Here is a 27,153-nt window from a genome sequence, read left to right as displayed (position 1 = left end):
ACTATGATTGTGAAATCCTGTATTACCCGGGTAAAGCCAATATGGTGGCTCACGCCATAAGTAGGAAAGAGAGACTCAAAATGATAATGACATCTGAGAAGTTCGTTAAGGAATTTGAAAAGATGGAGATCGTAGTGAAAATAACCTATAAAGGATCTGAAGGACTATTTGAAATTAGGTTGGTACCGAAACTAGCTGAGAAAATATGAGTGTGTCAGGAGAAGAAGATGAATGAAGGATGAGAGACATTGACCGGTGAGGAGGTCAGATGTGAGAAAGATGAAAGAGGGATCATGAGGTATGCATCCCGAATTTGGGTTCCAAATATGCAGGAACTAAAAGATGAGTTGTTGCATGAAGGGAACAACTTCAGGTATTCAATCCACCCAGGAAGTACGATGATATACCGCGACCTAAAGGAATATTATTGGTGGCCTAACATGAAGAGGGATGTAACAGAGTGGGTCAGCAAGTGCTTAATGTGTTGGAGGGTAAAGGTCGAACATCAGCGACCGAGTGAACTATTATGACCTCTGGAAATTCCGGAATGAAAATAGGAGCATATAGCCATAGATTCTGTGACATGCCTACTAAGGACCAAAACCAATCACGATGTCATATGGATCATCATAGATAGACTGACCAAGTCCGCGCACTTCCTGCCAATTAACGAAAGGTACACTGTAGATAGGCTAGTGGCCCGAGTTGGTCCAGCAGACCCGAGAAACGGTGGGACTTATCAGCAAGAGGCTGGTAGTGGCTCAAGACAGGTAAAAGAAGTATGCTAACCAGACTAGGAAGGATAGAGAGTATGAAGGTATCCTCATGGAAATGAGTAATGAGATTTGGAAAGAAAGGAAAACTAAGTCCCAGATTCATTGGAACCTTCAAGATCTTGAGGAAGATAGGACCTCTAGCTTACGAGCTCGCCTTGCCTCCTAATATGCAACAAGTGCACAATATGTTCCATGTGTCAATGCTAAGGAAGTACCATACCGATGTGCGATATGTGATAGAGTACGAATAGGTAGACTTACAACCAGACCTGACTTACATTGAACAACCGGTAAGAGTGATGGACTAGAAGGAACAAGTGCTAAGAAACAAGACTGTCAAACTGGTCATAATCTTGTGGAGAAACCAGAATGTTGAAGAATCAACTTGGGAACTAGGGGACGCGATGAAAGAAAGATATTCCCGCCAGTTTTCTATTTTATTCCGGGATGGAATCCTTTTTAAAGGGGAAGACCGTAATAACCCAAATTTTTGAGACTTTGTAAAATGTTTGATGAATAGTAACCCTGACGACCGGGGAAAACTGTTTATCCCACACTATGTTATTCATGGGAAATTTAGTTTCCGATTCGATATTGTGATTATCGTACCAAATGAGTGTATGTAAAAGCCATTAGTTTTCGAAGAAAATGAACTTTGTAAAACAACCTTATCATACGAACCGTCGAGGAATACGAGAATCACAATACAATTATAAATCTAAAATCCTACAAATTAAAACACAAGTACAAGGCTTCAAAGCATAAAGGACTTATAAGAAAGGATTTACCCTGCGAATCGCTTACGAAGATTTATTACGAAAACGAATAAGCGACCAAGATAATACGTTAGCGAATAAATAGAACGTATCAAGCCATGTAACTTCCCATGCAAACCATGCAAACTAACTAGTAAGGAAGTAACCAAGGATTGACAACCAAATAGTAACCAATCTAAGATGCATAATAACCTAGCTAGAGAAGCAATAGCATGAATAGTAATTAGGGTACTTGGCTACCAAAATAGCTTTGAAAATAGCCAATATAAAAGATATGTACTAAAAATATGCATATCTAGGATGATATACACACATAAACATATCTTTTATTCAAGAATCAACAAAACCAAACAAGAAAAAACTCTCTCTCCTCCTTGAACAAGCACCATTCGGCCATTTTAAGAAAAAAGGAAGAAACACAAATTCAAACTCCAACTTCTAGCCAAGGATAAATGCTCCAATTAATCCTAAGCTTCCTACATATCAAACTAAGGTAAGATTAATTTTTCAAAGCATTTCATTAAGGTTTGGATGTTTAATAAATCCATGAAAGTGATGATGAATAGTGCCAAATAGTAATATTTCTTGATTTCTTGATTTTCATGGAAAGATTTAGGATCTTTAAGCACACCCAAGCCTCCCAGAGCTTCATCCATCAAAAATAAAACCTTCCAAGCTTTCAAGAAAGGTATAAATATTTACCCAAACTTTGTTTAAGGTTCAAATTTCAAGAAAATTATGGATCTTAGTTGTAAACCTAGTTTTATTTCTTGATATGTTGTTTTCTTGATGATTAGTTAGTTAGTTGCTAAGGTTCATGTTTTGGACTCAATAAATTGATTTCTTTGAGAGGAGTGAGTTTTAAGATGATGGTATGTTGATGTTTGAGTATTGGTTTATCGTTTATTATGAAAACGAAACTCGAATCGCGAGCGTAACGTCAATAAAATGAGTGAATCATAACCTTAAGTTTTCTGCAGAAAACGGAATGTATAAACTGTGATTTCTCGAAAAGTAATACTTGAAATAATAGAGATTGTTGTAAGTATCGTTTAGGCGCTTGAATCCCTTGATTTCGATTTACGGTTCAAAAGTTAGGCCCATTTTAGTGAAAACGATTTACGCGATAAAAACTACTACGAATTACGAATTTTGGAAATAGAAATGATCGACTTAAAAATATTCAAACATTATGAAATTTTTACAGAGAGTACAAAATGGAATGTATCAACTCCTATAAAAATATCAAGTTAAAATATGGATTTTTCAATTTTATAAAAATGTCAGAGCCGAGATCGCGCGAGTAAAAATCCTTAAGAATCGCGAGTGGAGCCGAGGGATAAAATGTAAAAGAGATTAACGGACGTAAAGGATTATGAAAGAAAATGAATTTAACAAGTACTCATATTTATTTAAATAATGAGAGTAAAGCAAGTCACATAAATGAATAGTAAGTGTTGCGTATTTACCAAGTGATGATAAATGCGATTAGAATCTAACGGAACGATAATGTCCTTGATTTTAGATTTCCGGACAAACCCTGAAGCGCCCTCCACCTCGAAGTACCCAGGAAAGTTTACGAACACTACTCCATTTATTGTTGTGTTGTGAAGATTGTTTTTACTATTTTTGTATGAATGCCATGTTTGCCATGACAACGTATCAATAATCATTGAGTTTACGATGAAAATATCGTAGAATATTTTAACGCTATAGTAGAGCCTGATGTATAAGTTATAAGACCGAGAGTCGGTCAGTTTTTATAAAGCATAAACCCAGGAATCATCCTGGAGATATTTTGGAAGATTAAAAGTTGGTAGCTATTTTATTCCAAGGGACTCGATGTCCTCTTGCGAAATATTAAAATATCTTGAAATTATTTAAAATAATTTCCAAAGACCGTATTTCCTCAACTATATTTAATTAATTGAACATTGGATATTATTTCAAGAATTCATTGAAATAGAAGAAGTATTCTCCAATAATTATTTATTTTAAACTCAATTATTTTATATTTATTAAAGATTACCTTAATACTTAAACATAAATTAGTTGAGGAATATTATTTCAAATATTTTTTAAAATATAATTATTCGAGGTTTATTTATTTAATAAATATTATTTAATTATTAAATATTTATTAAATGATTTAATAAGATTTAAAAATCATAAAATCTATTTAAAAAAAATCTGAGTTTCAAAAAATCATTCTAATCCTTTCGGATCGTCGCAAATGTTATCTCGACATATTTTAAATATTTTGGCTATAGTTTCAAAAGAAACTCCCCTTTAAATATTTATCTGTTGATAACGTTCAACTCACAACATTTTAGTACTTCCTCCAAAAAATTTCGGAAGAACATATATATATATATACTAGCAACATGAGTTGTGCCTATCAATAAGCTAAACGCTTTGAGAACTCGAGTAATACGAGTTCTTGGGATATGATAAGATTTCTTAAAGGACAAAGGAGGGGTAGAGATCCAGTACTTCGTGGACTGGGGAGACTGCTACTTTAAATTCCGTATGCGAAGGTACCATGTGTATTGAAGAACATACGAAGTATGAAAAATATACCCGGGAGAAAGGGGAAGCATATAAAGCTCGAATGCGGCTAGGGTGACAACCGGGAGTAAGGAAGTCATCCTTCTACATGTAGAGAACAATAATAATATTCTGTTGTATGACTGATTATCGTATAGTAGGGGCTCTGGTGAATGTCATGTTCTTCCAATTGGAATTGACATGCAATATCGTAACCCAAGCATTGGTGCTGGGTTTACCATTAAGGTGTTTACAGACTAATAAGTAATCAAAGAATTATTTTGAAAAGAGGTATGTAGCACTGTGGTGCCCCAAAATCCGGGGTCAGGGACCTAGGAGGTCATGACATTTTGAATCATGTTTCTACTTATCTCGCACAACAATATATATATATATACTCACACCTCTATGACCCCACTTATCAACACACACATACACACACATTTACATGTTATTATCTTGGAAACGAATAATTCATTACTAGAGTTTATCAAATCCCCAAAGTAATAGTTATTACAGACCAAAAATGATTAAGTCTTACCACGGGTGTAACCTTTATTAAAGGCTAGACTGTGGCCAAATATACATTTCTTCAACATTACCTCACATAATTCATACTTGTAAATAAGCCGGACTAAGAATAACTGAAAACCAATCCATCTTATACGATCTACCTGGGGTACTGCACTGAACATCCTACGGAACAATTGGTCATTTCCTACCCATTTCCTGGCCGTGAGTTTCATGATAGGAATCTTGATTCACTGTTGTGTTGTGTCATTTTAGAAAAACAAGTGTGAGCCGTAATGCCCAGCATAATAATGTACAGTATGAAAAGACTATATAAGAAATTCATATCTGATTCCGTATATGATATATATGTTTGTTTAAAATAGTTTTCCTTGGTAATACACACCTCTTTTTAAAACAATTTTTTGATTGACTTATTAGTCTGCAAATACCTTAATGGTAAACCCAGCACATAGCCTTGGGTTACGGTACCACATCTCAATTCCAACTGAAAGAAAAGGACATTTACAGGAGCCACCACATATGATGATATGTCGTAATACAGAAATCTGTAAATTTTTCTACTAGTAGAAGGACAACACCTTCGTATCCCGGTTATCACCCAGGCCGCATTCGGGCTATGTGTCCCATTTCGGGTATGCACACACTTCACAAGTTCTTGAGTACTTAGAGTACCTTCGCATGCGATACCTTTGGGTAGTTTCTATAGTACTTATAGTGCTAGAGTCTACCCCTCCTAGTCCTTGGAAGAATCCTATCATATCCCGAGAACTCGAATCACATCGAAGTTCCCTAAGCATTTTGCTTGTTGATAGGCACATCTTATCTCGTTTTTATATATATGTACTTCCGAGAATTTTCGGAGGAAGCTCTAGGATAATGTGAGTTGACCGTCATCAACAGATAGGTATTTAAGGGAGAGTTTCCTTTGACACTATAGTCAAAGTATTTAATTTATATTGAAATATTATTTTTCGAAGTTCGGATAATACCAAAATGATTTTCTGAAACTCTGAAAATATTTTGTAATAAGATTTATAATTTATAAACCATATAAATCAATAAATAAATAATTAATATTTGTTAATTAATTAACTTCAAATAATTCAATTTTAAAAGGATATTTTAAATAATATCCCTCAACTGATTTTTGTTTAAGTTAATAAATTAAATCTTAAGTAAATATTAAATATTCAAAATTTATAATTAAGTATTCGTCTAAGAATACTTCTTCTTTCAAATGAATATTCAAAATAGTATTTATCATTTAAATAAATAATATAAGTTGAGGGAACACGATATTTGGAAATCATTTTAATAAAAGTTCGAGGTACTTAATGTTTCGCGAGAGGACAACGAGTCTCTTGGAATAAATAGCTACAGACTTTTAATCGTCAAAAACATCTCCGGGATGATTCCGGGTTTATAATTTATAAAAATTAACCGACTTCCGGTCTTACAATCGTACATCACGCTCTATTATAGTGTTAAAATATTCTTTGATATATTCTTCGTAATCTCAATCGTTATTGATACGTAAAAATTCTTACTTTACTCTCATGGAAAACATGAATTCGTATGAAAATAGTAAAACAATATTTATAACACAACAATATATAGAACAGGGTTCATGAACTTTCCTGGGTGCTTCGAGGTACAGGGTGCTCTAGGGTCCGTGCGGAAATCTATAATCATGAATAATTATCATTTCGTTAGATTTCGTTCATATTTATCGTCACTTTGTACATATGCGATATTTACTATTCACTTACGTGAATCACTTTACTCTCATTATTTCAATAAGTATGAGTACTTTTAATATTCGCTTTCTTTTCATAATCCTTTACATCCGTTAATATCTTTTACATTTCGTCCTCTTGGCTCCACTCGTGATTCTTACGGATTTCTACTCGCGCGGTCTCAGCTCCGACATTTTTATAAACTTTAAGAATCCATATTTTCACTTGAAATTTTTATAGAAGTTAATAAATTCTATTTTTTACTCTCTGTAAAAATTTCATGATTTTTGAATACTTTGAAGTCGATCGTTTCTATTTCCAAAGTTCGTAATTCGTAGCAGTTTTTATCGCGTAAATCGTTTTCACTAAAACGGGCCTAACTTTTGAACCGTAAATCAAAATCAAGCGATTCAAGCGCCCAAACAATCCTCACAACAAGCTCTATCATTCTCAAAAAACTTAATGTTACGATTCCCTCATTTTATAAATGTTACACTCACGACTCGTGTTTTATTTTTGCTCTAAATCGTTAATCAACAACAAAAAATCACCATACCATCATCTTAACACTTACTCCTCTCAAGAACATCAAGTGCTTGAGGCCAAAATATTAACCTTAATAACTAATTAACTAATCATCAAGAAAACAGCATATTAACCATAAAAGTAGGTTTACAACTAACATCCATGATTTTCATGAAACTTAAACCTTAAACAAAGTTTGGATAAAGATTTATACCTTTTTAGAAAGCTTGAAAGGTGTTCTTCTTGATTGATGAACCTTAGAGAAGCTTGGGTGTGCTTAAGGTTTCTAAATGTGGCCATGAAAATCAAGAAATCAAGAAGTTTTACTATTTAGCACTATTCATCATCACTTTCATAGATTTATTTACCCATCCAGACCTTAATGAAATGCTTTCAAAAATTTATCTTATATTAGTTTGATATGTAGGAAGCTTAGGAATTTATTGGAGAATTTATCCATGGCTAGAAGTTGGATTTTGGAATTTGATTTCCTTCTTTTCTTTGCTAAGGATGAATGAAACTTGGAAGAGAGAGAAAAGAGAAAAAAAATTGTTGCTTGGTTTGCTTCATGAATAAATAATGTGTTTATGTGTGTATATCATCCTAGATATGCAGATATTAGTACATATCTTTCTAGCTTGCTAATTTTCAAAGCTAGGTTACTAGCTAATTACTTCAACTCCTATTCATCCAACTATTTGCCTAGCTAGGTTACTATGCTCATTAGATTGGTTACTATTTGGTTTCCAATTCTTGGTTACTTCCTTATTAGTTAGTTTGTATGGTGTGCATGGCTTGATACATTTTACCTATTCGCTTACGTATTCGCTTGGTTGCTTATTCGTTTTCGTAATAAATCTTCATAACTTCGCGAGGTAAATCCTTTCTTATACGTCCTTTACGCTTTGAAGCCTTGTACTTGGGTTTTAATTTGTAGGATTTTAGATTTGTAATTGTATTGTGATTCTCGTATTCTTCGATGGTTCGTAGATACGGTCGTTTTACAAAGTTCATTTTTTTTGAAAACTAGTGGCGTTTACAGACACTCATTTGGTACGTATAATCAAGATATTAACTCGGAAACTAAATTTTCCATGCATAACATAATAACATAGTATGGGCTAAAAAGTTTTCCCCGATCGTCAGCATTACTATTCATCAAGCGTTTTACAAAGTCTCAAAAAATTGAGTTAATACTATCGCCAAGAAAAAACTATTTTAAACAAACATATATATCTTATACAGAATTAGATATGAATTTCTTATACAGTCTTTTCATATTGTACATCACATGATGGGAATTATAGCTCACACTTGTTTTCTTAAAATGACACAACACAACAATGAACCAAGATGCCGGTCAGAAAGCTCACAGCCCGGAACCAAGTAGGAAATGGCCAACTTTTCCGTAGATTGTTTGGTGCGGTGCCACAGGTAAACCGTATAAGCTGGATCGGGTTTCAAATGTTTTTAGTCCAGCTTATATTTAAGTATGACTTGTGCAAAGCAGTAATGAAGAAACATATATTCGGCCACCGGTCTAACCTCAAGTAAAGGTTACGCCTGTGGTTAGACTTAATTACTTTTGGTCTGTAATAACTATCACTTGGTGGAATTAATAACATTAGTAATGCATTGTTTGTTTCCAAGACAATAACCTGTAAGTGTGTCTATGTTGATAAGTGTGGGGTCATACATGTGTGAGTATATATATAATGTTGTACAAGATAAGTGTTAAACAAGATTTAAGGTGATGTGGCCTCCTAGATCCCTGACCCCGAATTTTGAGGCGTCACATTACACTCCCTAAAAAGTGGGACTTGAAAGTCACATTAATAAGGGATAACTATGATCTTTATGAAACATCTCAAGATGGGATTTATGTTATGTTTAATGTAACGTCTGGGAAATTTACATCTCTATTATATCATATTTATAATAAATTATGTGTGTTAATGTGTCATTTATATGGAATTAACTGTCAAACCCTAATTGCTATTGTTACGTGCATTCTGTCTCGTCCCGGTCTTTTTAAAGCTATTTTTCAGATATTTTATTTTGCATCTATAGCTTCCATTTTAAACGTTTTACGACCCGAATCATCATTTTAAAGAAGGTATTTCAAATAAAACAATGGGCCATATTTTTTATCAAACGGCTTTTACCATCGCAATATTCTGAACATCTAGGTATTTTATAAATTTTCTCGTTTTGCGAAAAATGACTTTTCTGGGCCCCATTGGGTGTTAAAAACCCCACAAAAATCACATTTTTATTTTTATAAAATTATAGGACTTTCATTTATACCATTTTTTTGTATTTTTTCATTATTCACAATTTTTGGGAAATTTTGGCATATATATTGTATGTATAAAATAGTTATAAATTAAATTTTAATACTCAAAAATTATAAAATTAGGGGCATATTAATTTTAAAAATTGTAGAATTAGGGCCTTAATTTTAATTAGGAGTATTAATTACACTACTATAAATAGCCTAATTATTATTTAATTTTAATTAATTAATTTTTAAAAATCTGAAAAATCTGTAAATTCTCTCAAGAACCGGGTCGGGTTTTGAATTCGGGTTGAACAATCAAACACTGATTTTGATCTGATTTCTGCACCAAATCAAGCAGTTCGAGTACTCAAATCACAGGTTTCGATCTGTTCTTTCTGTTTCTTCCTTCAATTTCAAGTTTTGAGTTGTTATTTTTTATTTTCGATTTCTAGGGTTTATGCCCGATTTGGTACTTTTTGATTCTGTGAAATTGATGTTATGAATAGCTTTGTCTGATGATTTCTAACCGATTTCTGCTAATTAATTTGACTGACGATTGCTTGAATTGATAGTTCGATATCTAGGGTTTATAGTCAATTTTGATTTGTATGTTTTTTATTTAGAGAAAGCTGAGGTAGATAGGGTGTTAGGGCTTTGATTCTTTGTTTAACAAGCTTTGATTTAAGCTATTAACATTGAAGTTTCATGTACAAACGAAGAAAATCGATACTTCACCGGAGATGAAGTCGGTTTGATCGGAGAAGGTGACCTGAGGGTTATTTGGTGATGTTGTTGCCAGAATTAGATTGCCAAAACGATTTGGAATTGTTCTCAGCTTAAAAACGAACCAAACGGTCCTGTTTTTGGCCTGAAAATGGCTTGCCGGAAGTTACTACGATGGCCAAATTCTGGGCAAAATCCGGCGTGTTCTTCACGGCCCGGATTTTGACCCGTTTGACCCGTCCAGTTGACCCGTGTTTGATTTGTTTTGTCAGGAATTTCAGTTCTGACAAATGTTTTTGGAAATTATTTTTACTTTTTATTTTGATTAATTTTAAAAATCAGTTTTATTTATTTTATAAATTGATTAATTAATTATTTATTTAATTAATTTATAATATAAATAATTCTGAAATATTTTCTAAAAATCAGATTTAATTATTTTCTCAATTATTTATTATTTATTTATTATTTAATAATTATTTAATAATGATTAATTATTTTGATAATTAATCAAATAATTTTCAATAAATTATAATAAATTTATTTTCATTCCAAAAATTATAGAAACATCATTTTCCGTTCTGATTTTTCTTAAATAATTATTTAAAAATTATTTTAGGATTTAAAAATTATTAATAATTATTTATATTGAATAATAAATTGAATTATCTATGTTTAATTGATATTAAATAGACTGTTAGTCCGATTCGAGCGAAACGAAAGCCCTTTGACTCAGAAAAATAAAAAAGTTTCATTAAAAATAATATTAAAACCTAATCTCTTATAGAAATTGGTTGACTTTGTTATTTATTTGATTATAAGCCGAATCGCGCGCCGAGACGAGTCCGATAAATCCCGGAAAATAGGAAACGAGTCAGATAATGATCAGTTGAGCGATCAGCGAGTCGATTCTGATTTTAAAAATTATTTTAACTATAAAAATGAGTATGTGCTTATGTGTATTATGTGGTTAGTCGAGTCTTACTTGTTAATATATAATATACGAGTCAGTCATAAGCGCATGGGTAGATAATAGGAACGATGTGAAGTTGATTCAAGACGCAATTGAAGTACGAATTGACTAAACCAGTCTATTTCTCTAACAGAAGCTAAGCCAGCAAGGCAGGTTGAGTCGGTGATATACGAAGGTGACATAATTGAAGTGAGTCACGCAGAAGGCAAGTTTTTCCCCTATTCTAATTTCAGAATAGTGATATTTCTTCAGATTCTTATCACGCTTGCACTCTTTGATTTTTGTTCATAAACACTGATATACACTTGTTATTCTCTTGTTCATATTTCATTTCGATTCTTGATTTCTCCTTTTCCTTTGAATTCATTGTTCATATTTCAATTGCTACGTATACACATTGGTATATTCTGGTGATTAGAATATATCAAAGCATACCGATTGTTCCGGTTGCTACTCCATGGACTGGATAGTGATATTTTTGGGGATTAAGTTTACTTAATCCGAAGGACCGGAACATAACCGGATCCTTGAAATTGGCTGTAGTGCCTGGGTGCCCGACTGGATCTATATAGTGGGATATAGATGTGCACTGTATCATGGCTGATCAGTAGGGTATAGATGCGAACTTGTGTCCAGTTAGTTCGTTTGTACTCACCAGCAATGGCCTTCTTTCTATTCTCGCGGGGTGATATCTTTGCAGATATACCCAGGTTACCGATTCATTTAAACTGCTTTAACACTTTTTATATGTTGCGGACTTGTTAAGCAATTTTTGGCTCACCCATTTTTGTTGTTATTCACCTTATTGTTTTCAGTTAAGAAGGAATATGAAACCCATCAGGACTCGAGTGGTAAAGAAGCGGGTCAAGCCTCGGGATCTTCTCATACCCAAGGTGTTGATCCCAATCCAGGAAGAAAGCTTTGAGTTGCTCGATCAGGTGGAGTACAGATAGTTAGTGTGTGTGTTTGAATAATAGATGAAAATAGTTTAAAACTGGTTAGTTAATGGTTTCGAATAAAGAGAGTTGTAAGATTTTGAATTTGGTTTGTAATAAAGTAGTTAGTGGTTCTTGTTTTCATACTTCAACCTAAAAAAGATCCTGGTTAGTGTTAAAGGGGTTTAGATACATTTCTTTATTATTTGTTAATCAGATTGTACATGTTTGGTGATTAGCTAGTAACCCCCAGACTTGTACCCCGGGTCTGGAGGGCATTACAGGTTTGGCATTAGAGCTGTAGGTTTGGTCCCTAAAAACAAGAACATTAGGGTTAGGATAAGATAGGGAGATCACATAGGATAGGAATAGTCAACTAGGAAGAGTAGTGTTAGGATTTAAGTAAGATTAGGATAAGAAGATATTAGTTCTAGGAATGATTTAGTGAACTTTCTTCTTTCTTTGATATATTATCAGATGGCATCATCAGGATATTCAGGTTCATCCGAGAGGACTGTGGCGGGACCAGTTGCACCAGTGGTTCCACCAGTATCTGAGTATATGTTTTCACCTCTTCCACCTCCTCCACCATTGCCCTAGGAGCCAACACCACCAGTACCGAGGATAGTTCATGATCCTGTAGAGATGTTTGATCCATTAGAGTTCTTTGAGCCGATGCTCCCACCTTCACTTCCAGTAAAGCATCAGTTTATACCAGAGATTGAGCCAGAGTTTCCACCACCACCAGTGTTACCACCTATTCCTATACATGCTCCGGAGCCATAGATATTTCAGATGATTCCAGTTGAGGGTATGGGTGAGAATGAGATAGAGTTACAGATGGGGTTCCCACAGCAAGGTGCAGGGATGCCGAGGGTTCCATCACATGAGTCAGTAGGATATGTTTCACAACCACATATGGTAACGTATCATGAGTACAGTGTTATGAGAGAGGACGTTGAGTACTAAAGAGCTCAGTGTATAGAGATTATGCACTTGTTTGATCAGAGAGACCGAGGACCATTAGCCGTATTACAGCCAGATTATATGATGAGACAGAGGTTACAGTCTGTTTTGATGAGTGCTACATGGGAGTTAGATGATTTGACACATGAAGGGCCGCCTTCTTTTGCGGAGTTTTACAGGATTTTCCGTTTAGCACAGACGTTGGTTCAGATACTTCGAGACGAGCTGAGGCGTATTCCACCGGGGTTTTGAGATTTTGACTACAGAGGACTGACGTAGTGGAGTTGATAGATGTACATAGACGCAGCCTAGTATGACATAGTGAGTAGTGTATGTGTGTAGTAGCAGTTTAACTTGTGGTAGTTGGTTTGACTTGTAGCCGCAGTTATTACCAGCAGAGCGAGACTTTTTGTACCAAGCACTTACACCTGAGGCTGGTGTTATATATAAAATGAACTTTTTCAAATTTTCTTTTATTTAAATTCCAGTCTTTACAGTTTTACAGCATTTACCTTTACTTTATTGTTTTACAGCTTTTCGTACTTTAAACTCTGAAAAAAAAGAGAGAAAAACAAACATTTTATTTAACTGTTTACATTTCCTGTCTTTATATTAACATAAACTATTTATACTTCCTGTTTTTATATTAAGCAAACTATTTTCTTTCTTTGAACCATTACCTAAATTTTGTTAATACAGGATAAATTGTTTTATTTCCTACTGTCAATTGTTTAATAAACTGTTAAAAAGACATCACTTGTTTTATTATCAGCAAAGGGCACCCAAGAGAAAGACTAGGACTGAGACCTCCAACAGCAATTCTGAAGAACAGACCAATGATACCATGAACCAAATGTTCCATCTGATGCAACAACAGATGGTAATGATGCAACAACAGATGCAGCAGCAGATTCAACAGCAAATGTTACAACAGCCACCGCGTCCTGAGCCCCAGATACCACCATCTATATCTATTGTTACTTTCAAACAGTTTTAGTCGGTTAAACCTCCATAATTTGACGGGACAACAGATCATATTAAGGCTACCACTTGGTTGAAAGAAATAGAGAAATCATTTGTGCTAGTAAAGATAGGTGAAGACCAGAAGGCTGACTTTGCTATTTACTTGTTGAAATGAGAGGAAAATTATTGGTGGGAATCTAAGAAGGCTTTAGAAGGTGAAGATGTTATTGCATAGGATAGATTTAAAAACTGTTCTTAGAGAAACATTTTCCTCGCTATGTGAAGAATCAAATGCAGATTAAGTTTTTAGAACTGAAGCAGGGAAATATGTCCGTAACATAATATGAAGCCAAATTTACCGAGTTGTCTAGGTTTGTCCCAGAACAAGTTGATACTAAAGAAAAATGGGTCCAAAGGTTTCAAGAAGGATTACGACCGTGGATCCGTGGACAAGTTGCAGTGTTTGAGTTAACGACGTATACCGCCGTAGTCCAGAAAGCCTTCATTATTGAAGGGGAGAGCAAAAGATCTCAAAGGAAAGATGACAGGGAAGTTTCCAAGACCGCTCCAGCAAGAAGCCGAGATTTCAAACCCGGACAAATTTGAATTTTAAAAGGATAGGACAAGGTATCCAGAAAACAGGTAATCATTTCCAAGCCCTCAGCCAGCAGGGAATTGTCAGAGTCCCAGTGCCATACTACAGAACTTGTGGACGAAAACATAGTGGCGTCTGTATCAAAGCGGATGTAACGTGTTTCAAATATAAGCAGAAAGGGCATTATTCTAACGAATGTCCAACGGGAAAGAAAACAGAAATTACTTGCTACCAGTGTGGAAAGATAGGGCATATCACTAGGAATTACAAATGACCAACAATGGCAGCTAGTATTCCGAAAGTGTTGGCATTACCTCCTCCACCACCGTCTAATCAACCCCGAGCAAGAACTTTCAACATGACAATGAAAGAAGTAGTGCAGAGTCCTAATGTAATTGCAGGTACACTTTTGGTAAATTCCGTAAATTCAAAAGTATTAATTGATTATGGAGCTACTCATTCATTTATTTCTGAAGAATTCCTTGATAAGTTATGTTACAAAATTGAATGGTTGGGCGAGGCGTTAATTATAAAATTAGCAAATAACGACCAAATTCCGGTAGATCGAGTGTGTCCTGATGCGATATAGAAATAGTCGGGCATCATTTCTCCATAGACTTGATTCCTTTTAAGCTAGGAGAGTTTGACATCATTTTGGTAATAGATTGGTTAGCTTGTCATAATGCTCAAATAGATTGTGCGAACAAGAAAGTCAAATTGCGAACTACGGAAAATGCAACGGTAATGTTCAAAGGCGAAAAATAGCGGAAGAAATTTCTGACAATAATGCAGACCAAACGATTGCTTAGACATGGATGTGAAATATATATAGCTTATGTGTTAGATACCGAGAAGGGAAGTCCCAAAATAGAAGATATTCCAGTTGTATATGAATTTCCTGATGTCTTTCCAGACGAGCTTCTAGGATTACCGCCAGATCGAGAAATCGAATTTACGATTGATTAGCGCCAGGTACAGAACCAGTTTCGAAAGCTCGGTATCGAATGGCCCCAGTCGAGATGAAAGAATTGTCAACGCAATTGCAAGACCTTCTAGACCGAGGCATCATAAGACCCAGTGTATCCCCGTGGGGTGCACCAGTATTATTCGTGAAGAAGAAAGATGGCAGCATGCGACTATGCATTGACTATCGGGAATTGAATAAGCTCACTATCAAGAATAAGTATCCTTTACCGAGAATCGACGATTTGTTCGATCAACTAAAAGGAGCTGCATGGTTTTTGAAGATAGATTTGAGATCGGGTTATCATCAACTAAAGATTAAAGCTGAAGATATCTCCAAGACTGCATTTTGTACCAGATATGGACATTATGATTTTCTTATAATGGCATTCGGTTTGACCAACGTGCCAGCAGCATTCATGAATCTGATGAACAGGGTATTCAAAAGGTATTTGGATAAATTCGTAATTGTATTTATTGATGACATCTTGATTTACTCAAAGACGGAAGAAGAGCATACCGAGCACTTAAGGGTTGCTTTGGAAATTCTAAGGAAGGAACAACTATATGCGAAATTCTCGAAATGTGAATTCTGGTTGAAAGAAGTACAATTTCTAGGGCACATCATCAGTAGAGAAAGCGTTCAAGTCGATCCAGCGAAGATTGAAGTTGTGTTGAGTTGGGAAAGGCCGAAGACCCTGACAAACATTCGAAGTTTCTTGGGATTTGCAAGATACTATAGGAGATTTGTCAAAGATTTTGCGAAAATAGCAACGCCACTAACCAAGTTAACTCGAAAAAATGAAAAGTTCGTATGGGATGACAAATGTGAAGAAAGTTTCCAAGAGCTGAAGAATAGATTAGTAACCGCACCGGTACTCGTATTGCCAGACTGGCAGGGAATTTTTGTCATTTACAGTGATGCTTCATACCGCGGATTAGGATGTATACTGATGCAGCTCCGTAACATCATTGCATATGCTTCGAGACAGCTAAAACCTCATGAACAAAAATATCCTACGCATGATCTGGAATTAGCAGCGATCGTATTTGCTTTGAAACTTTGGAGACACTATCTCTACGGTGAGAAATGCGAAATCTACACGGATCATAAAAGTCTGAAGTACATCTTTACGCAGAAGGAACTGAACATGAGACAACGCAGATGGCTGGAATTTATTAAAGATTACGATGTTATGATCAATTATCATCCAGGGAAAGCGAATGTTGTGGCAGATGCGCTGAGCCGGAAAGAAAGATTGAATCTGTTAACTTCATGTGAAGAATTGGCCAAGTTATTTGACAAGTTGGAAATTGAAATTTGTGTTCTCCATGAATCTACTGAAGCTATCTACGCTATGACTTTTCAACCGGAATTACTAGAGAAGATTCGAAACTATCAAGAAGAAGTGATGAGTCAAGATGACAACTTAACAGGAGAAGAAATTACGACCCAGAAAGATAATGAAGGAATCTTACGTTTTGCATAAAGAATCTGGATCCCTAATGTGGCAGAACTGAAGGAAGAAATATTGCGAGATGCGCATAGTTCAAAGTATTCCATTCATCCAGGAAGCACAAAAATGTACCGTGATCTGAAGGAAAACTTTTGGTGGCCGAATATGAAGAAGGAGATAGCAGAATGGGTAAATAAATGTTACACTTGCCAGCGAGTTAAAGCGGAACATCAACGTTCGAGTGGATTACTGCAACCATTGGATATTCCGGAATGGAAATGGAACATCTAGCGATGGATTTTGTAGTAGGACTTTCAAGGACTAAAGCAAATTATGATGCGATATGGATAATCATTGACAGACTAACAAAGTCGGCACATTTTCAACCGATTAATGAAAGATTTTTGCTCGACAAGCTAGTGCACTTGTATCACAAAGAAATTGTGATACGACATGGAGTTCCAATATCTATCATGTCTGATCGAGTTCCCCGTTTTAATTTAAGATTTTGGAGACAATTTCAAGAATATCTTGGAACTAAATTAAACATGAGTACCGCTTATCATCCGCAAACCGATGGGCAGAGTGAAAGAACTATCCAAACAATCGAAAACATGTTACAAGTTTGTGCGATTGACTTCGAAGGTAGTTGGGATGAGCATTTACCTTTGGTTGAATTTTCTTACAACAACAGCTATCATGCAAGCATTGGAATACCACCGTACGAAGCGTTATATGGAAGAAAATGCAGATCACCAGTATATTGGGATGAAGTTGGAGAACGCAAGGTTTTGGGTCCAAAATTAATTCAACAGACTAAAGAAAAGATAGAACTTATTCGAAAATGATTGGATACAGCATAAAATAGACAACACAAATATGTAGATCGAGTCAGGAAGGATATGGACTATCAAGAAGGGGAACATGTGTTACTCAAAATATCGCCATGGAAAGGATTAACCAGATTTGGTAACAAGGGTAAATTGAAGCCACGATACGTCGGACCATTTGAAATTTTGAAGAAAGTGGGAAAAGTTGCGTACGAATTAGCTTTACCGCCTCATATGCAACATATTCACAATGTGTTTCACGTGTCAATGCTTAAACGATATAATCCTGATTTTAGGCATGTAATAGAGTATGAACCGGTAGATATTCAACCTGATTTGTCTTTTGGAACAGACGATAAGAATTTTAGATCGGCGAGAGAAAGTATTGAGAAATAAGTCTGTGTTTCTAGTGCGAGTATTGTGGAGAAACCCTATGGTTGAAGAATCAACCTGAGAACTTCAGAGTGAAGTGTTAGAGAAATATCCTTATTTGTTTTCATAGTGAGAGTCTGAGGACAGAATCCTATTAAGGGGGGAAAGATGTAATGTCTGGGAAATTTACATATGTATTATATCATATTTATAATAAATTATGTGTGTTAATGTGTCGTTTATGTGGAATTAACTGTCAAACCCTAATTGTTATATGTTACGTGCATTCTGTGTCGTCCCGGTATTTTTTAAGCTATTTTTCAGATATTTTATTTTGCATCTATAGCTTCCATTTCAAACGTTTTACGACCCGAATCATCATTTTAAAGCAGGTATTTCAAATAAAACAATGGGCCTTATTTTTCATCAAATGACTTTTACCATCGCAATATTCTGAACATCTAGGTATTTTATAAAATTTTCTCGTTTTGTGAAAATGACTTTTCCGGGCCCCATTGGGTGTTAAAAACCCCACAAAAATCACATTTTTATTTTTATAAAATTATAGGACTTTCATTTATACCATTTCTTTGTATTTTTGCATTATTCACAATTTTTGGAAAATTTTGGCATATATATTGTATGTATAAAATATTTATAAATTAAATTTTAATACTCAAAAATTATAAAATTAGGGGCATATTAATTTTAAAAAGTGTAGAATTAGGGCCTTAATTTTAATTAGGAGTATTAATTTCACTACTATATATAGCCTAATTATTATTTAATTTTAATTAATTAATTATTAAAAATCTGAAAAATCTGGAAATTTTCTCCAGAACCGGGTCGGGTTTTGAATTCGGGTTGAACAATCAAACACTGATTTTGATCTGATTTCTGCACCAAATCAAGCAGTTCGAGTACTCAAATCACAGGTTTCGATCTATTCTTTCTATTTCTTCTATCAATTTCAAGTTTTGAGTTGTTATTTTTGATTTTCGATTTCTAGGGTTTATGCCCGATTTGGTACTTTTTGATTCTGAGGTTATTTGTTGAAATTGATGTTTTGAATAACTTTGTTTGATGATTTCTAACTGATTTCTGCTAATTAATTTGACTGATGATTGCTTGAATTGATAGTTCGATATCTAGGGTTTATAGTCAATTTTGATTTGTACATTTTTTCTTTACAGAAAGCTGAGGTATATAGGGTGTTAAGGCTTTGATTCTGTGTTTAACAAGCTTTGATTTAAGCTATTAACATCGAAGTTTCATGTACAAACGAAGAAAATCTATACTTCGCCGAAGATGAAGTCGGTTTGATCGGAGAAGGTGACCTGGGGGTTATTCCGTGATGTTGTTGCCAGAATTAGATTGCCAAAACGATTTGGAATTGTTCCCAGCTTAGAAACGAACCGAATGGTCCTGTTTTTTGCCTGAAAATGGCTGGCCAGAAATTACTCCGGAGGTCGGATTCTGGGCAAAGTCAGGCGTGTTCTTCACGACCCGGATTTTGACCTGTTTGACCCGTCCAGTTGACTCGTGTTTGATCTGTTTTGTCCGGAATTTCAGTTCTGACAAATGTTTTTGGAAATCATTTTTACTTTTTATTTTTATTAATTTTAAAAATTAGTTTTATTTATTTTATAAATTGATTAATTAATTATTTAATTAATTAATTTATATTATAAATAATTCTGAAATATTTTCTAAAAATCAGATTTAATTATTTTCTCAATTATTTATTATTTATTTATTATTTAATAATTATATAAAAATGATTAATTATTTTGATAATTAATCAAATAATTTTCAATAAATTATAATAAATTCATTTTAATTCCAAAAATTATAGAAAAATCATTTTTAGTTCCGATTTTTCTTAAATAATTATTTAAAAATTATTTTAGGATTTAAAAATTAGTAATAATTATTTATATTGAATAATAAATTGAATTATCTGTGTTTAATTGATATTAAATAGACCGTTAGTCCGATTCGAGCGAAACGAAAGCCCTTTGACTCAGAAAAATGAAATAGTTTCATTAAATATAATAATAAAACCTAATTTCTTCTAGAAATTAGTTGACTTTGTTATTTATTTGATTATAAGCCGAATCGCGTGCCAAGACGAGTCTGATAAATCCCGAAAAATAGGAAACGAGTTAGATAATGATCAGTTGAGCGATCAGCGAGTCGATCCTGATTCTAAAAATTATTTTAACTATAAAAATGATTATGTTCTTATGTGCTTATGTGTATTATGTGGTTAGTCGAGTCTTACTTGTTAATATATAATAAACGAGTCAGTCATAAGCGCATGGGTAGACAATAGGAACGATGTGAAGTCGATTCAAGACGCAATTGAAGTACGAATTGACTAAACCAGTCTATTTCTCTAACAGAAACTAAGCCAGCAAGGCAGGTTGAGTCGGTGATAAATGAAGGTGATATAATTGAAGTGAGTCGCGCAGAAGGCTAGTTTTTCCCCTATTCTAATTTTAGAATAGTGATATTTCTTCAGATTCTTATCACGCTTGCACTCTTTGATTTTTGTTCATAAACACTGATACATACTTGTTATTCTCTTGTTCATATTTCATTTCGATTCTTGATTTCTCCTTTTCCTTTGAATTCATTGTTCATATTTCAATTATTACGCATACACATTGGTATATTCTGGTGATTAGAATATATCAAAGCATACCGATTATTCCAGTTGCTACTCCATGGACTGGATAGTGATATTTGTGGGGATTAAGTTTACTTAATCCTAAGGACCAAAACATAACCGTATCCTTGAGATGGGTCGTAGTGCCTGGGTGCCCAACTGGATCTATATAGTGGGATATAGATCTGCACTGTATCCTGGCTGATCAGCAGGGTATAGATGCGAACTTGTGTCCAGTTAGTTCGTTTGTACTCGCCAGCAATGGCCTTCTTTCTATTCTCGCGGGGTGATATCTTTGCAGATATACCCAGGTTACCAATTCATTTAAACTGCTTTAACACTGTTTATATGTTGCGGACTTGTTGAGCAATTTTTGGCTCACCCCTTTTTGTTGTTATTCACCTTATTATTTTCAGTTAAGAAGGAATATGAAACCCATCAGGACTCGAGTGGTAAAGAAGCGGGTCAAGCCTCAGGATCCTCTCATACCCAATGTGTTGATCCCAATCCAGGAAGAATGCTTTGAGTTGCCCGATCAGGTGGAGTGTAGATAGTTAGTGTGTGTGTGTTTGAATAAAAAATGAAAATAGTTTAAAACTGGTTAGGCAATGGTTTGTAATAAAGAGAGTTGTAAGATTTTGAATTTGGTTTGTAATAAAGTAGTTAGTGGTTCTTATTTTTATACTTCAACCTAAAAAAGATCTTGGTTAGTGTTAAAGGGGTTTAGATAAATTTCTTTATTATTTATTAATCAGATTGTACAGGTTTGGTGATTAGCTAGTAACCCCCAGACTTATACCCCGGGTCTGGAGGGCGTTACATTGAAGACTCATGATTGGTGATGGAACAGAGATGCAGGAGGAAAGAGCCTAGATCAAGATAGGTTACACTCAAGATTGAAGATATATCAAGGGCGAAAGATGGGAGAAAAAGCCATTCCAAAGGCAACACTATGATTGCAAAATCTGATACTGAGTCATCAAACTCTGATGATGACTCATACTTTGATAATGTCTTAGACATTGAAAGTGATCTTGGTAATTATGAAGAAATTTTACATATGGTTGCTCTATTGGTAAAAAGCTTCAGGAAGATGGCCTACAAAGACTTCATGAAAGGAAAAACGTTTTCCAGGAAAGGCTCAAGTTCCTCAAACTCTGATAGGAGGAACTACAAAAGAAACTCTGATGAGAAGGAGTCAAATACTGTGAAAATTGACAAGTCAAAGATAAAGTGTTACAATTGTAATGGAGTTGGACACCTTGCAGTTGACTACAGGAAGCCTAGAGCTGAGAAGAAACAAGCCTTGATTACAAAAAAGAAGAATCGTGATGATACATCAGAATCTGAAGAGGAGGTCAACTATGCTCTCATGGCAAATGCTGACAGTGAGGTTGAGACTATTGAGATGAAGGTACCTCGAACTACTCTTACTTTTGTTACTGATGATATATGTGAATTAATGATATTTCTTATATTAATACATTTTAGTTATAGGGAACAAACACTAGAAAATGATAGGATCAGAAATAAAAACTCTGACTTAAAGTAAAGAAATAATAACCTAGAAGATGGGTTAATTTTCATGTTAGAAACTCAAAAAGAAAGAGATGATGCTTTGTATGTTAAAGAAAAATTGTTAGAAAAGCATGCATACCTTGAAAAAGAATTAGCTAAAGAAAGAGAAGTAATCAAGCTTTGGACTTACTCGGGAAAAACAACTCAGGGTTTAATAGAAAGTGCTTGTTGGAGATCAGGATTTGGCTATGCTAATAGATCAAATTCTGATGAAATAAAAAAAAGAAATTGAGAAGATTAAACCAAAAAATGTTGAAAAAGATAAAGTAAAATAAATCTCAGTTAAAACCTATCAAGTTTAATTTAAGTGTTGATGTTGTTAAGTCAGTAAATGAAAAAGGGCCAATATCAGCACCTAAGTAAAACTTAAAAACTGATAAGTGTGAACAAGTTCACACTAAATCAGTAAATGTTGGTTTAATGACTCAGAAATAGCTTAAGCAAAAGCTGAAGGAAGTTAAAATGAAAAACAAGGAAAAACAGCCTAGGAAGAACAGAAATGGAAAAGTAGGTGTCAATAAGGAAAACAAATATAAACCCATTTCTTATGCACCTAGAAATGCATGTTTAAACTATGGTAGTACTAATCATCTTGTTGTTTCTTGCAGGAAAAATAAAGGAATAAATATTGTTCCTCATAAATTATAGTTTAGGAATAGAACAGTTAGATATAAACCACAAAATCCATATTTTTATTTTGGTAGTGCTTAACATTCTATTTATACATTTAAAGGGTATCACAATTTGAATTGTTAGATATATTTGAGATGTCATGTCTAATATGATTCATGTTTAGTTTTCAGATCTTAACAAACAGGTCATATCAGGACTTACTGAAATCAGGACTTACTGGAAGTCAGAACTTAATATCAGAACTTAAGGTCATATCGGAACTTAAGTGCGGGAGGACTTACAGTTAAGGAAGGAAGCTGATTTACAGTAGAAGATCGAGACTAAAATGAAAGAAGATATGCATGGAAAGAGTTAGAAGACTTGAAGACTTGTAGAAGATACCTGATTGATATATTTTAGGAGATAGAATTGTATTCCATATCAATTAGAAGTTATCTTGTAACTGTGTACTATATAAACACAGACTTTGGGTTTACACTATATGTGTTATCATTATCAAGAAGATTATACATTGTAACCTAGCAGCTCTTAGTGATATTTGTTCATCACTGAGAGAAAACAGTTCCATTGTAACAGAGTTTATCATATTGAATATATCTATTTACTGTTACTTGTGTTTAAAATCGATTTGATTGTATTAAACACTGTATTCAACCCCCTTCTACAGTGTTGTGTGACCTAACAATTGGTATCAGAGCTTTTCTGTAACGACCAAGGAATTACGCTTGTATTATATCATAATAAAGATAAATTGTGTGTATTATTATTATGTGATTAACTGTGTTAAGTCATTGAACCCTAACTGCTATGTGTTATGTGTTGGTTGTTTTGATCCAAACGTGTTTTGGATATTTATTGAGCGTTCTATCGTCAGTTATATATATTATATCAAAACCTGTACAGCTCAAAACTATGTTTTAAAAGCCGTATTTCAAACAAAATCATTGGCCCTATTTTTCCAAAAATGCCCTATACCGTATCGCTATTTTGAACCCCTAGACGTTTTACAAATTGACCTTTTTCGCGAAAAACGACTTTTTCCGGACCCCTTCGGGTACCAAAAACCCCACAAAAAATCACATTTTTATTTTTATAGGATTATGAAATTATCATATATCAATTTTCTTTGTATTTTTGTATTTTTCATAATTTTTGGGAATTTTTAGTATTTATTTTGTATTTATTGGATATTTAAAAATTCAATATTAATACCCAAAAATTATAAAAATTGGGGCCAAATATTTTTATTAGGAGTGTAATTAGACCCTTAATTTTATTTAGGGGTATTATTTTCAGTATTATAAATAGCTGTTTTATTATTAATTAATTAGTTAATTATTATTAAAAATTCAGAAAAATCAAGAATTAGGGTTTGTTGGTGAAGAACAGGGCAGAGAATCAAACCGGATTTTGATCGTGATTTTGTTAACCAAATCAGTCATGTAAGTATCCGTTTTGAAGCTTATTGATTGTAGTTTTCAATTATGTAATCGTTTTTGTTGTTAGTTTAATCGATTTTTAATTCGTATATTCGGGTTTATTGTTCGAATTCGGGTTTTGATTATGGCTGATTGTTTGATTGTTATGATGTGGGGAATGAATAGATCGTTGAGTTTACAGTCGAACGACACCGGTTTCGTAGATTTTGGTTGAGGTTTTCGTGCTCGTCGGAGAACGACGTCGCCGCCGCTGTTCTACGTTTTCCGGCGACGTTCTTGACGGAACGACGAAGATGAAGAAAAGGGAGTGGTCCAGAGATGTTGGGGATTGAAAACCCAGAAGAAATCGACTGGAATCACGATGTTTGGTCGTCGTTTTCGTACTGGAACGATCACCGGCGGCGGAGCCGCGGTGATGTTCTTCGTGACCCGATAACCCGGGTTCGACCCGGTTTCGACCCGGGAAACGACCCGGGTTTGATCCTAAAAACCCTAATCTGAAAACCTGTGTTGTGTTTCTGATTTTTTTTAATATTTATTTTATTTTTCTAAAATCAGAAATTAGTTTTAGTAATTCTAAAAATTAATTAAAAATTAGTTTTATATTCTGAAAAATAGTATTATTAATTTCTAAATTATTTTATTAATTTATAAATTCGAATTTAATTATTTAATTAATTATTTAATTATTTATCTAATTATTTATTAGTTATCTAATTAATTAATAATAATTAGGTAATTAATTAATAATTAGATAATTAATTAATAAATAAGGATTAAAAATAATTAAATAATATGATTAATAATTCGATAATTAGTTATTATTACGAGTAATAATTCGATAATGGGAATTATTATTCGAGCGATAGTTATTCGAATAATATTGTAGTGATTATTTGTATCATATAATTAAGTACCGATAATTAATTGATTAATGAATCGTATGAGTTTCAGTAATAATGTAATAGTTCGATAATTATATGAGAATGGCGAGTAGCTCGTATTTATACGAGTAATTAATCGTTGAGTTAGATTATAATTCGAGCACATAGTAGATATTCGATAAATAGCGTATCTGTTAATAGAATCGATCGATTATTTGTAAATAATTGATCTAATCGAATAAATATCGATACGTTATAAATATTATAATAAATTGTGATTAATCCTAATAATTAGGGATTAATTATTTTAAATTAATAAATAATTATCTATTAATTATTTATTAGTTATTTATTTATTTATTAAGTGATTAATTATTTCAATAATTAATCACATAATTTTCAATAAATCGTAACTTCTTCATTTTAACTCAAAAAAAATTATAAAAAAAAAATTATTTTTGACTTTGATTTTTTCTTAAATAATTATGTAAAAATTATTTTAGGATTTAAAAGGTTGTAATAATTATTTTTAATGAATAATAAATTGAATTATCAGTGTTTAATTCATAACAATTCAACCGTTAGTCCGATTTAAGTGAAACGAAGACCCTTAGACTTAGAAAAATGAGACGAATCCAATAAAAATGGTTGTAAGTTATAATTTCTTCTGAAAAAGAGTGGTTTGGTGATAATTGATAGTTCATAGGTCCTAGTAGGGATATAATTGAGCCGAATAAATCCCGAAAAATTATAATAAAATCAGATACGACTAGTAATGCAGTTATAAGCCCGGAATTGATTCTGAAAAAAAAAAATAATTATAAATATAGAAATTAATTATGTGCTTTATGTGTTACGTGTTATATGTGATTATGTGCATAAATGTGTTGTGTAAATATATGTATATATATGCGAGTCAGATAGAAACGCATGGGTAGACTGATAAGATTGCGTGATATCAATTCAAGATACACGTATGTAGTAAATTATCTAAACACCTATCTTTCCATGATTTGTTCAGTGTTAGTAAGGCAGAGCAAGCTAGGGTCAGAAGGCAGTAAGTTAAACCAGGTTAAGTACGCGCAAGGCAAGTTTTTCCCCTATTCTAAATTCAGAATAGTGATTTATAATTCCTTTCTATCGTATCAATTATCTTTGATAATCATTGTTCATATACACTGTTACCCATTTATTATCACTTATTCCATTTCATTTCAATTCTTGATTTACCCAATTTATTGAATTCCTTGTTCATATTTCAATTCCTTTACCCTTGTTACATATATTCTGGTATATCCTGGTGTTGGGATATATCAATAGCATTCCGAATATTCCGGATGCTAAGCCTTGGACTGGATGGTTACTTTACGGGCTGGGTTTTACCCAGACCATTAATTAATAGGCCATAGTTGCCTGAGTACTCCTAATGTTGGTTGGGTCTATGCAGTTGGGTATAGATCCGCACTATATTCTGACTGATCAGCAGGTTATAGTGCATATGTTGGTTCTTGTTCCAGTCTTGTTCATTTGGCACTCGCCAGTGTTGGCAAATTATTATCATATACAGACACAGATGGTTGTTCAAACCAGCAGCTTATTGGTTCATTTATTTCTCTCTCTTTATAATACATATATTGTTGCAGGCTTGTTGAGCAATTTTGGCTCATTTCTTTTATTGTCACTCCTATTGTTTTACAGTTAAGGTAGAGAATGAAACCCATCAGGACCCGCATAGTCAAGAAGCGAGTCAAGCAGCGGGACCCTCTTATACCAAGAGTGTTCCTTCCTATTCCCGAAGAGAGTTTTGAAGTGCCAGATCAGGTGTAACAGGATAAGTAGTAATGTTGGGTTGAATAAAAGTTTTGTGTAGTTGAATAAAAGATTGTGTAGTGAAACTGTAGATAGAATAAAGTTTTGTAATAAAGAGAGTTCTTGAGACAGGTTTTATTTAGTCGGGTTTGTAATAAAGTGTAGTGCATGATTCTTGTTTCCAACC

This window comes from Apium graveolens, chromosome 2, assembly GCF_009905375.1.
Source record: "Apium graveolens cultivar Ventura chromosome 2, ASM990537v1, whole genome shotgun sequence".
Taxonomy (NCBI): domain Eukaryota; kingdom Viridiplantae; phylum Streptophyta; class Magnoliopsida; order Apiales; family Apiaceae; genus Apium; species Apium graveolens.
The sequence above is the reverse complement of the archived record's forward strand: the minus strand, read 5'-3'. Positions refer to the sequence as shown.